This window comes from Pleurodeles waltl, chromosome 6 (assembly GCF_031143425.1).
Source record: "Pleurodeles waltl isolate 20211129_DDA chromosome 6, aPleWal1.hap1.20221129, whole genome shotgun sequence".
Lineage (NCBI taxonomy): Eukaryota > Metazoa > Chordata > Amphibia > Caudata > Salamandridae > Pleurodeles > Pleurodeles waltl.
The window spans coordinates 64,379,106-64,393,175 of NC_090445.1; positions in this window are offsets into that span (position 1 = coordinate 64,379,106).

The window sequence follows — 14,070 nt, forward strand, 5'->3', positions numbered from 1 at the left end:
GGCCCATATTTATACTTTTTGACGCACAACTGCGTCAAAAATTTTACCGCCGGCTAACGCCATTCCAACGCGCCATGCCGGCGCCTTATATATGGAATGACGTTAGCCGGCACTGCGGACTGGTGTGCGTAAAAAAAAAAGACTCACACCAGGCAGCGCCGGCGTATGGGAAAATGGGGGTTGTGCGTCAAAAAATGGGGCAAGTCAGGTTTGAGGCAAAATTCCCGGGAGAGGGTAGTAGCTATGTTGATGAGGGAGGGTATGATGTGTAGATAATGGGGGGGGGGGATTTGGTGACATAATTTTAATATGGTGAGGGTGGGTACAGTGGGAAAGGTGGTAGAGGGGGAGTTTGCACTGGCCTGGATTAAGAGATGGAGAAGGATCCAGTTGATACCTCGCAGTGTCCAGTGTCTAAGTTAATAGGGTAGATGTTTATCCTATTTTTGAGTGAAAGGGGGCTAGCGATCACTGTACTTGATGTATGTCGCGGTGAGTTCTCTGTTGTGAGGGTATATTGGTCGAGGAGGGGGGTGGGTGTGGATCAGGGTGTGTATTTATAATCATGATTATAATGATAGATATAAATGTGGTGATGGTTGTAATGTAGATGTTACCGTAGGTGTTGGTATTTGTGTAAGGGGGGGAGAAGTGATTTGTGGGATCAAGGGGTGGGTGTCTAATGGGCCGGAGGAGAGGAGAGGGCATGGGGGTGGGGAGGGAGCTAAGTAACATAATGCCGGTTCAGATCAGGATATTGGAGTACATTTGCACATAATAACAGTTGAAATATTACTATACTTATATAGCATAATATCACTATGTCAAACAACATAATGTCAAACAGCATAATGTCACTGCAATCTGTTAATTTGTATAACATAACATAGTATAATATAGCATAACGTAACGCAATATAACTTATTTTCACACAGGTAATCTTATTACATTCTATTAGTTTATATGTTGTGGGACCAGCCCCAGGGTGGGTGTTGTTATTGAAGGCTGGAACATGGGTTGTGTATACAAGTGGTTGGTCTACTGCTCATCATCTACGTGGTCAGGTGTCATCGCGAGTATATGGGGGGGTTGCATCCCCCTCATGGTTAGGATTCTGGGGAATAAGTATGAATGTCGACCTGTTTGTCATGTCTTCATGGAGATATAGGGGGTCATTCCGACCCTGGCGGTCCATGGGACCGCGGATGCACCGCCAACAGGCTGGCGGTGCATCCAGGCCAATTCTGACCGCGGCGGTAAAGCCGCGGTCAGAAAAGGGAAACCGGCGGTTTCCCGCCGGTTTTCCCCTGGCCTGAGGAATCCTCCATGGCGGCTCTGCAGGCAGCGCCGCCATGGGGATTCCGACCCCCTTACCGCCAGCCTGGTTCTGGCGGTTTTGACCGCCAGAACCTGGCTGGCGGTAACAGGTGTCGTGGGGCCCCTGGGGGCCCCTGCAGTGCCCATGCCAATGGCATGGGCACTGCAGGGGCCCCCTAACAGGGCCCCACCAAGATTTTCAGTGTCTGCCTAGCAGACACTGAAAATCGCGACGGGTGCAACTGCACCCGGCGCACCCTTTCCACTCCGCCGGCTCCATTCGGAGCCGGCATCCTCGTGGAAGGGGGTTTCCCGCTGGGCGGCCGGGCGGCCTTCTGGCGGTCGCCCGCCCGCCCAGCGGGAAACTCTGAATTACCGCGATGGTCTTTTGACCGCGCAGCGGTATTCTGACGGCGGGACTTTGGCAGGCGGCGGAGTCAGAATGCCCCCCATAGTGTTCCCGTAAGAAGTAGTGGTGCATCTCCGTAATATGTAATGTTGTGTTGTATTATATCTTATCGTCCCCTGTGGCAGTACTCTAGTGATCGTCGGGATGTGTATTATTGCGTGTAGATTATATTACATTCGTTTTGTTTCCCGGAACGGCCGTTTAAGGGAGAAGTGGAGGGTGGTAGATTTAGCTGAGAGGGGACAGCATTGTGACTTGTCTGCAGGATCGGGCCTGTTCATGTAGTCTTGTTGTTATTGTGTGGTGTTGTGTTGTCGAATATTCTATATTGTAGTAGTGCTGTGAGGGGTTGAATGGTAGCTTCTCTTTAGGTGTTGGAACTTGTCCCTACTGAGCAAGGTCCTGATGTATGTGTTTGCATCACCTGTGGGGTCTGCAAGATCCGGCTTGTGTGTTTCGTGTTATACAGTGGATGTCTATGCAACAGTTTTATAGAATAAAGCCCTGTGTTATCTTGTAGAACATGTAAACATTATGGTCATCTAATGTTGTTAAAAAGGTTATTGACAATTGTTAAGTAATAATGGTTACAAACAAAACCCGGGCTTGTACTCATCCTTCCGTGAGTTCTCGTCGTTCCAGTTTCAATGTCTTGTAATCATCTCACATGCACCCAACGAGGGATCAGTGTCTGAGGGGGGTACAGTCATTGGTTTTAGAGGTGATCTGGATTTGTCTCTTTCTAACAGTTGGGTGTAGGTTGCCACGGCGTGGAGAAACTGACCCCTGTCGTTGTGTAGTCTGACTAGCCTCTCTGCGTCCCTGCCCCTTTGATTGAGGTCGGTGTCATGATGGAGCGGGCCTTCTTTCACAGGGCCCGGGGGAAAGAGTCCTCCCCCTTCGTTTTCTCTCCCGGTATCTTATGAACAGTCTGGATTGGTAGAGTCCATAGGCTGATGTTGAAAAGAGTCAAGGAAAAGGCTCAGTTCGTCTGGATTATAGAAGTCCTTGGATATACTGTTATTGGTGACCCACATTCTGGCAGGGTCGAAGAGGCCGAATTTCATCCCCATTTGGCGAAGTCGAGGTCTTAGAGCTAGGAAGGCTTTTCTTCGTTCGTTGGTGTCTTTGGAGTAATCAGCTGTTATTCGGATGTCATGTTGGCCTATCCGGAAAGGGCCCTGTTTACGCGCCGTTTGTAATATCTGTCGGGCATGGATGGGGAGTAATAGACAAGCGATTATCGGTCTGGGTCTTAAAGATGTATCAGAACGTTTCGGGCCTACTCTGTGTGCTCTTTGGAATTCCAGCGGTGAGTCGAAGTCCAGGGAGGTTAGTTTGGGGAGAACGGAGCCCAGGAAGGCCTGCATGTCTGTACCTTCTTCATGCTCCGGGATTCCCAGTAGGCGAATGTTATCTCTTCGGCTCCTATCCTCTAGGTCTGTGAGTTTACTCCTAAGGTAAAGGAGGTCTTGGTCTCTGTCTCGATAAGTGGTCATCTGCGTTTCTAATGAGCCCATGCGGTGTTCCAAGCCTGTCACCCTGCTTTGAAAACCTGCAATGTCTACTCTCATAGATTTGGTTTCCAGGGTCAGTGAAGACAGAGAAGCGTCCATTCCCTCTATTCGGCGGCTGACAGCGGTGATCTCCTGTAGTATTTTTTCCATGGTTATGGATTGTTCCTTGTCAGACGTTGTGGTGGATTGTGTTGGGGAGGGTGGTGAGTGAGGTCCTGTTATCGTAGATATTGGACGCTTGTTATGGAGAGCTTCGGAGAATAATAATTGTCGTGCCGACTTACCAGTGGGTTTCTGGTTTGTTTTGCTGCCGGGCATCGCCTCGTCCGTCTGCGTGTGTTGTCCAGCTGGTTCCGGAGTTTTCCTCGGAGTCTGGCGAAAGCAGTCTTACGCAGTCAGCCGGCTCTTGTCTTGTTCTGACTTTTGATATTCTCTCTTTTTTTTTTTTCCTTTTCTTTTTCCCCTCCTCTTCTTTTTTTGTTTTATTTTGGGGGGATTTTAGGGTTGAGGCGGTAATTTATTTGGTCCCTTTTCTGTTCCCGGGTGTGTTGGGGGGGGAATTTTTTGGTGTGTTTCTTCTTTCTTTCTGTCTTCTCCTCCTGTTTTGTTTTTCTTTCCCTCTTTCCCCCCCTTTCACCTCCCCTCTCCTTCTTTGTTTAGCTTGGTTCTTAGTTCTCTTCTTCCCCTTGTTTGCTCTTTCTTCCTCCTTCCTTTTATTTTTCCCTTACTCCCCTTCTTCTCTTGTTTCCGTGTCTTTATTCCTTTCTATTGTTTACTGTCCTGGTTCGCCCCTCCTCGCCTCCTCGCCTCCTCACCTTGTTCCCCTCGCCGCTCCGCGGCATTGTCTTCTTTCATCTCCCGGGCCAAATAGAGGATAAATGCTCACCGCCTCCCTTTGGAAATAGGATGCGAAGGACTGTGCCTGCGACTCCAGTCGCCGTAATGGTAGGGAGGCCGGCTCCTCTCTCGGCTCGAGAGCACAGCTCCTCCCCCGCAGTTGGGCCTACCTCGATATTGTGCACCCTAGATCCCCTGATGCTCCGGAGCATGTCCCCACTCAAGATCGGAAGTCCTGGGCTTTGGGAGGCTCCTCAGGGTCTTCCGGACTGGGATCCTCCGTCCTTAAGAGAGCCGGTTTTCTGGTCGAGGAGACGCGGCTCCGCCCTCTCTGTAGGCCATTTTTCCCCCTTTCCCTCCGAGGTGCGCTGTCGGCCGATAGGGTCTCGGCGGGCAGTTGTTGAGGTTCGGACGGAAGCTCGAGGTTGTGGGAGGGTTTCGGCGTGCGTTAAGGCGATTTCTCTGCCTCCATAGGGCCCCCGCCGCCTCCTCGGGGCCACTGCGGCGCGGAGCTCGGGACTTAGGCGGCCATCTTCTTTCGTGGCCCAGCCATGCCCCTCCGGTCTACAGCTTTGAAACTTTAAAGGTCCGAAGGATCGGAACAAAAAATAAAGACTTCATCATCCTGACATACAACGTCAACCTTTACAGGCCTTTACAGTGAATCACTAGGGGCCGCAAAGGGTGCTTGTTTTGGATCTACATTAGGTTTTCCTCTTTTCCATTATTTTTAATGGAGTTTATGTTTTACTATAATATTATCTCTTCATCTGATTTTCTTCATTTTTGTGTCATTTTACCCATGACATGTTTCTGTTTTCATATGATTTTAAAATTGTAGCTTCTTTATATCTTATCAGCATTTTCTGCACAGAGAAAAGGCGTTACTATATAGCATTACTATATAGATGGATCTCCCTAAACTTATTATAGGATGCAGATTGAGTGAGCGAGTCTAGTGTTTGCCCTTCCAGGGGATCAATAACGAGGGAAACAGTCTACAATGGAAGTTGCCACTAAGCTGCTCCAGAAGCATAAAGAGTGCTATTTATCGGAAACCGAAAATGTCACAGACTCCTCTGGAGACATGTAGATGACGAATAGGTGGCGGCCTGGCATAGACTGTCAGGGAAATGGCGCTGAGGCATGGTGGTCAGCTGAACTAAGATGGCAAGAACGCTCAGGGGGTAGCGACTGCAGTGCCGGGAGCACCAGAGAGAATGACAGTTAATCAGACTGAAGTGGATTATGATGCAGGTCACTGCGATCCCCTCATGGATGATCTCAACCCTTTAGCGACTGTCAAACAACTTGCGCCAGCACTAAAAATTATCACGGCCACCCTGCACACCCGGGGATACTGGGATTCTGTGCACCCTCTGGAGGGTGCACCCTGAGCTGAACTGTAGTTAGCCTTTTGATAGAGATGCAACCCTAAATTGAGTTCAAAATGTGGGGATTAAGGGGGTCATTATGACCCTGGCGGTCATGGCCAGCCAGGGCCAACGACCGCGGAAGCACCGCCAACAGGCTGGCGGTGCTTCCGGGGGCATTCTGACCGCGGCGGTAAAGCTGCGGTCGGAAAAGGGAAGCCGGCGGTTTCCCGCCGGCTTCCCGCTGCCCCAGGGAATCCTCCACGGCGGCGCTGCAAGCAGTGCCGCCATGGGGATTCCGACCCCCTTCCCGCCAGCCTGGTTCTGGCAGTTCTCACCGCCAGAACCTGGCTGGCGGGGAACGGTTGTCGTGGGGCCCCTGGGGGCCCCTGCAGTGCCCATGCCACTGGCATGGGCACTGCAGGGGCCCCCTAACAGGGCCCCACATTGATTTTCAGTGTCTGCGTGGCACCCGTCGCACACCAGCAACTCCGCCGGCTCCATTCGGGGCCGGCTTCCTCGTTGCTGGTGCTTTGCCGCTGGGCGGGCTGGCGGCCTTTTGGCGGTCACCCGCCAGCCCAGCGGGAAAGTCAGAATGACCGCCGAGGTCTTCTGACCACGGTACGGTCTTCTGGCGGTTCCCGCCAGGCCGGTGGCTTCCGCCGTCGGCGGGGGTCAGAATGACCCCCAAAATATTCTATCATATGATGGGATTTTCATAAGCAAAAATTGTGATGCTGAAGAGGCTGGGGGGAGATGTTCTGGTTGTATTATGTTTTGCCGCAGATGTACCATGCACCAAAATGACACAACATATTTTCACAAATCTGCACACAATGGCCTCTAAAAATTTAGCTCCAAGACACAAGGGCGACAATCCCACAGATCCGGAGCCATATCACTCCTGACTTGAAATGTGTGGGGTCGTAATAATGCCCACAAAACATGGCAAGTTCTAGCGTACCTTGACAGACATCACATACAGATAACTTTCCTGCAGGAAACTCACCTAACACGCAACTCAGAACCAGTGATTGGTGCACAGTGGACTGGAATACGGGTAGCGGGGGATGATGAGGTTGATCAAAAAAGGCACGCCTTTCACTGTAGCCCACTGTTGAAAATGGCCCTTCTGCAGGGTTATCCCCAGACTTTTTTCATTCCTCCTTCTCTTTTTCTGACCTCGTTTATGCTGGTTTTTAGACTCTGCGCACTTTACCACTGCTAACCAGTGCTAAAGTGCACATGCTCTCTCCATTTAAACATGGTGACCTTGGATCACACCAAATGGGACTATATGATTTACTTACAAGTCCCTAGTAAAATGCACTATATGTGCCCAGGGCCTGTAGATTAAATGCTACTAGTGGGCCTGCAGCACTGGCTGTGCAACCCACTTTAGTAGCCCCTTTACCTTGTCTCAGGCCTGCCATTGCAAGGCCTGTGTGTGCAGTTTCACTGCCACTTCGACTTGGCATTTAAACGTACTTGCCAAGCCTAAAACTCCCCTTTTTCTACATATAAGTCACCCCTAATGTGTGCCCTAGGTAACCCCTAGAGCAGGATGCTGTGTGGGTAAAAGGCAGGGCATGTACCTGTGTAGTTTACATGTCCTGGTAGTGTAAAACTCCTAAATTCGTTTTTACACTACTGTAAGGCCTGCTCCCTTCATAGGATAACATTGGGGCTGCCCTCATACATTGTTGAAGTGGTAGCTGCTGATCGGAAAGGAGTAGGAAGGTCATATTTAGTATGGGCAGATTGGTAATACAAAATCCTGCTGACTGGTGAAGTTGGATTTAATATTACTATTTTAGAAATGCCACTTTTAGAAAGTGAGCATTTCTCTGCATTTAAATCTTTCTGTGCCTTACAATCCACGTCTGGCTAGGTTTAGTTGACAGCTCCTTGTGCATTCACTCAGACACACCCCAAACACAGGGTACTCAGCCTCACTTGCATACATCTGCATTTTGAATGGATCTTCCTGGGCTGGGAGGGTGGGGGGCCTGCTCTCACACAAAGGACTGCCACACCCCCTACTGGAACCCTGGCAGACAGGATTGAACTGGAAGGGGACCTGGTGCACTTCTAAGCCACTCTTTGAAGTCTTCCCACTTCAAAGGCACGTTTGGATATAAAACAGGGCCTCTGCCCTACCACCTCAAACACTTCCTGGAGAAGAAACCTGAACCAGAACCTGCCCCTGACAAGAAGAACTGCCTGGCTGCCTAAAGGACTCACCTGACTGCTTTCTACAAAGGACGTCTGCCTTGCTGTTGCCCTGCTGTCTTGCTGCTCCCTTGCTTGGCTGCAGAAGTGCTCTCCAAGGGCTTGGATAGAGCTTGCCTCCTGTACCCTGAAGTCTCAGGACCAAAAAGACTTCTCTCTTGCAACTGGACTCCTTGTGCGGTGAAAAATTTGACGCACAGTTTGTTCCACGGTGAAAAATTCACTGCACGGCGAACCAGAAAGACGCCGCTCTACTCCGTGAGGAAAAGATCGACGCGATGCCTGCAGTGCGACCGGAACTTCGATGCACGGCCCGCTTGGACAACGCCGCCCGACTTCCAGAGGGGAAATCGATACAGCACCTGCCGTGAGGGAGAAAATTCCACACATCGCCCACCGGAACGACGCACAGCCGGTTAACAAGCCCAGGATTCCACGCACAGACCCCGGGGAGTCTGAAAACCCCGCAACCCGAAGAGGAGACCCGTCCGCGCGCAGGAAATCGATGCAACATCTTACCCGCGTGAAAAATAACAACGCAAGTCCGTGTGTGAAGGGGCAAAACCGACGCACGCACCATTTTTCCACGCATCTCCTCCTCTGCGGCCCTTTGCGGGATTATATGACGGAACACCGAATTAAAAACAACTACTAACCTTAACAACGAGGTCGGAACACCGACCTCGTCCTTACTACTAATGATTTTACCACGAATGCCTTAACAACGATATTTCGTTGTAAAGGCATTCCTGATAAAATCATTAGCAATAGGCACCATTCACCCTACATCCCTCACCCCACCCCCCACCCCACCCCAAAACCTAAAACCCGCTGACCCCCCACCCACTCCCCAAAACCAAAAACGCCCCACCCCCAACCCCACCCTAAAACCTAAAACCCCCTGACCCCCACCCACTCCCCAAAACCAAAAACGCCCCACCCCCCAACCCCACCCCAAAACCTAAAACCCCCTGACCCCCCACCCACTCCCCAAAACCAAAAACGCCCCACCCCCCCAACCCCACCCCAAAACCTAAAACCCCCTGACCCCCCACCCACTCCCCAAAACCAAAAACGCCCCACCCCCCCAACCCCACCCCAAAACCTAAAAACCCCTGACCCCCCACCCCCTCCCCAAAACCAAAAACGCCCCACCCCCCCCAACCCCACCCCAAAACCTAAAACACCATAACCCCCACCCCCTCCCCAAAACCAAAAACGCCGAACCCCACCCCAAAACCTAAAACCCCCTGACCCCCCACCCCCACCCCAAAACCTAAACCCACCACTTACCTTCGCCAACTCCCTTCTTTGTACCTTAACCACGCATGTTCGTTGTTCAGAACATACGTAGTTAAGGCACAAAAATACGAAGTCGTGGTTAAAAAAAACGTTGTTACGGTTTCGTTAACCACGACTTTCGTAATTAAAAAGTCATCAAAAAGGATGTTTCCCCCTTTGCGGAGATTTTTCACTCCAACCAGGTACTTTGTGCTTGAAAGAGACTTTGGCCCTCATTCTGACCCTGGCGGTCGGTGATAAAGCGGCGGCCAAGCCGCCAACAGGCCGGCGGTCTAAAATATGCAATTCTGACCCTGGCGGGAACCGCCAACACAGCCCGCCAACTTAACACTCCGACCGCCACAGCGGTACAAACAAACAGCGCGGCGGTTCCCGCCAACAGCCCGGCGGCAGACAAAGTACCGCCCACCCTATTACGACCCACCAATCTGCCACCTTTTCCGGGGCGGGAGCACCGCCGATAAGAACACGGCGGAAACAGACTACGAATGGGAAAACGCTCACCTCTACGCACTCCACGTGAGATTCCGGCAGTATGGAGCCAGAGTTGCAGGTCATCCCCGCACTCCTATTCCTGCTCATATACCAGGAGCACGCCCGGCGGCGCGGAAGACATCGGTGAGTACGGCACCTACGACACAGGGGAGGGAAAAGATTACCGGCACACACCCACCCACCCACACCCACTACAACACACACATCAATGCATTCCCACAGATCACTGTCACAACCCACAAACCACCCCCCTCCGAAATAATGCAAAGACCAAAAGAAGAGATCATAAACGGGCAGATATATTGAAATATGTACACCAGTAATCCCAATTAATAAATAAACTATGTACAAAATATATACAGCTACTAAATGTAGTCCAACCACTGTCCGTGGATCACAGGGGTCCTGTGCAAAGGGGCAAGGCCCAGTCCCACGACAAGAACTCCACGGAGAGAACACTGCAGGGGCATCAGAAAGAAAATAGGACAGGCACCTCAGGGGGAAGGGAAGGGGGGGCACCTCAGCCACTTGAGTACACGACGCCAGATCCACGAGGGGACTCCATGACCACTGGCCCATCCTGGGGAGAGCAAAGCCACAGTCCAAACAGTCCATACAGTGGGTGGCCTGCCCACTGGGCCATCCTGGGGAGAGCAAAGCCACAGTCCATACAGTCCATACAGTGGGTGGCCTGCCCACTGGGCCATCCTGGGGAGAGCAAAGCCACAGTCCATACAGTCCATACAGTGGGTGGCCTGCCCACTGGGCCATCCTGGGGAGAGCAAAGCCACAGTCCATACAGTCCATACAGTGGGTGGCCTGCCCACTGGGCCATCCTGGGGAGAGCAAAGCCACAGTCCATACAGTGGGTGGCCTGCCCACTGGGCCATCCTGGGGAGAGCAAAGCCACAGTCCATACAGTGGGTGGCCTGCCCACTGGGCCATCCTGGGGAGAGCAAAGCCACAGTCCATACAGTGGGTGGCCTGCCCACTGGGCCATCCTGGGGAGAGCAAAGCCACAGTCCATACAGTGGGTGGCCTGCCCACTGGGCCATCCTGGGGAGAGCAAAGCCACAGTCCATACAGTCCATACAGTGGGTGGCCTGCCCACTGGGCCATCCTGGGGAGAGCAAAGCCACAGTCCATACAGTGGGTGGCCTGCCCACTGGGCCATCCTGGGGAGAGCAAAGCCACAGTCCATACAGTGGGTGGCCTGCCCACTGGGCCATCCTGGGGAGAGCAAAGCCACAGTCCATACAGTCCATACAGTGGGTGGCCTGCCCACTGGGCCATCCTGGGGAGAGCAAAGCCACAGTCCATACAGTCCATACAGTGGGTGGCCTGCCCACTGGGCCATCCTGGGGAGAGCAAAGCCACAGTCCATACAGTCCATACAGTGGGTGGCCTGCCCACTGGGCCATCCTGGGGAGAGCAAAGCCACAGTCCATACAGTCCATACAGTGGGTGGCCTGCCCACTGGGCCATCCTGGGGAGAGCAAAGCCATAGTCCATACAGTCCATAACAGACCCCACTGCCACTGGAGGAGGCAAGTTGGCCAGAGGACATCCTGCAGCCCTGCCCGAGATAGATCCTGCCCTGCCACGTCTGCCAAAGGGCCAGCGGTTCTTGCCCTGAAGGGCCCAGTTCAGCGGTTCTTGAGACGGCGGGGCCCAGTTCAGCGGTTCTTGAGACGGCGGGGCCCAGTTCAGCGCTTCTTGCCTTGAAGGGCCCAGTTCAGCGGTTCTTGAGATGGCGGGGCCCAGTTCAGCGGTTCTTGAGACGGCGGGCCCAGTTCAGCGGTTCTTGAGACGGCGGGGCCCAGTTCAGCGGTTCTTGAGACGGCGGGGCCCAGTTCAGCGCTTCTTGCCTTGAAGGGCCCAGTTCAGCGGTTCTTGAGACGGCGGGGCCCAGTTCAGCGGTTCTTGAGACGGCGGGGCCCAGTTCAGCGGTTCTTGAGACGGCGGAGCCCAGTTCAGCGCTTCTTGAGACGGCGGGGCCCAGTTCAGCGGTTCTTGAGACGGCGGGCCCAGTTCAGCGCTTCTTGCCTTGAAGGGCCCAGTTCAGCGGTTCTTGAGACGGCGGGGCCCAGTTCAGCGGTTCTTGAGACGGCGGGGCCCAGTTCAGCGGTTCTTGAGACGGCGGGGCCCAGTTCAGCACTTCTTGCCTTGAAGGGCCCAGTTCAGCGGTTCTTGAGACGGCGGGGCCCAGTTCAGCGGTTCTTGAGACGGCGGGGCCCAGTTCAGCGGTTCTTGAGACGGCGGGCCCAGTTCAGCGCTTCTTGCCTTGAAGGGCCCAGTTCAGCGGTTCTTGAGACGGCGGGGCCCAGTTCAGCGGTTCTTGAGACGGCGGGGCCCAGTTCAGCGGTTCTTGAGACGGCGGGGCCCAGTTCAGCGGTTCTTGAGACGGCGGGGCCCAGTTCAGCGGTTCTTGAGACGGCGGGGCCCAGTTCAGCGGTCCTTGCCTTGAAGGGCCCAGTTCAGCGGTTCTTGAGACGGCGGACGGTCTATGGCCAACTGCTAATTGCCTGGTGGTGCCCTCCTGGGCAGCGGGGATGGTGCTCCTTCACTGCCCACCTGGGCTGTGGGTGGTGGGGCCCTCCTGGCCAGCTGGGCTGGGTCCTCCCTGGGCAGCGGCTATGGGGGTGGTGGGCTCTCCCGGGGCAGCTGTGCCGGTTCCTCCCGGGGCAGCGGCTATGGGGGTTGTGGGCTCCTCCTGGGCAGCAGGCCTGCTGCCTGACCTCTCCAACTTGCTGCCCTTGCCCTCCTTAGTCGTCGGCCTGTGGCCCTTTCCTCCCTTTGGAGCTGTGGCTGGTGACTGTCTCTGGGTGGTGTCCGGGGGGGATGTAGAAGGCGGGCTCCTGCGGCGCCCCTTCCGCCTTCTGCTCCTCTTCCCAGGGGGTGGGCTGGCTGTCCCCTTGCTGCTGGGCGAAGATCCAGACATGCGGGCTGGCGGGCTCCAATACCCCTGCACCCTTGTCAAGGGGGCTGCAGGGCTGGTGGTGGCTGAGGTGCTCTTCTTACCCCGATGAGAAGGAGGGGGGGGCTCAGGGTCAGGAAAGAAGTTAGTAGTGGCGAGGAAGAGCTTCTTGGGACAATGGAGAGTGGTAGGTACAGTGGGAATGGGAGTGGAGGGAGAGGATGTGGTTGTAGGTGAGTCACGTTTGCTGTCTTTGGGTGCAGGTGCAGGAGGGATAGGCTGTCGTGAGGTGGATGGCTGTTGGGTGGGTGGGTGGCTGCGTTTGTGTGGTGTGGAAGAGGGGGTGACAGACACAGTGGGAGAGGACACAGGGGACGTGTAAATGGCAGTGGGGGTGGTGACTGCACGTGTGCGGACTGGAGTGGAGGGTGTGCTGGTGATGGAAACACTGGCTGATGGTGAGGTGAATGGAGGTGTGAGTGTAGACGTCACAGGGAGGGAGGAGGGAGACGAGGAGGTGGGGGTCACAGAGGTGGTAGTGACTGTTGGCATGTCTGCATCGGAATGTTGCGTGTGTGAATGTCTGCGTGATCTGTGGTGCTTATGTTTGGATGAGCTTCTCTTGGGTGTTGAGGTGTGTGCAGGCTGGTCTGATGGTGTGGGTGGGACAGGCAGAGGAACAGGAGACTGGGAGGAGGGAGTTAGCAGAGGCAGGCAGGAGACAGGGACAATGGCTGCCGTCAGTGCTGAGGCCAGAGCCTGGAACGATCGCTGATGGGCAGCCTGACCCGAATGAATGCCCTCCAGGTACGCATTGCTGCGATGAACCTCCCTCTCCACCCCCTGGATGGCATTCAAAAGGGTAGTCTGCCCAACAATGAGCGTTCGGAGGAGGTCAATGACCTCCTCACTGAGGGCAGCGGGGGTAACAGGGGCAGGGCCTGAGGTGCCTGGGGCGAAGGAGATGCCCGGCTTCCTGGCAGAGCGGGCACGGGGCGAACGCTGAGGGGCTGCTGGGAGGGCGGAGATGGTGCGCTGGGTGGCGGCTGTACCTGTAATGGCGGGGGGCACGGATGGTGCCACCCCCGCAAGGGAGCCCCCTTCCGAGGACGTGTCCGTGTCGCTGCAGGCTCCAGTCGTCCCCGTCGTGGAGCTCCCCTCGCCCTCCGTCTCACTGGTCCAGTCTGACTCTGTGGCATGGCCCTCCTGGGCCATGTGAGATGCAGCTCCCTCCTGCCCCGATGCCACTTCTCCTCCGCCTGATGATGCTGATGCACACAAGCACAGAAAGGCAAACAAAAAGGGGGGGGAGAGAGAAATAAAGGGATATTGAGTACATGGATCTCCGGTACAGTTAGCGGACATGACAGACACAGATGCCCCCTGCACTAAGTTGCGCACTTGGGGTACGCTACGCATTCCGTGGAACATGCCCTACACGCCTAGAGTTGACAACTGCACCCATGGATGACACGGCCCAGGGATGGCTGTACTGACAAACTACTGAGGGTGGTGGCTGGGGACACAGGGGCTTACGGGGGTGCCCAGCCTACAGATATCGCCCTGGCCTAGGGGGACCCCCAGCCCTCCTCCCCCACCCAGACACCTCCACTGCGCGACAACAGAGTAGATAATGCTTGTACTCACCCCCTTGTGTCTGCTGTGCTGCCC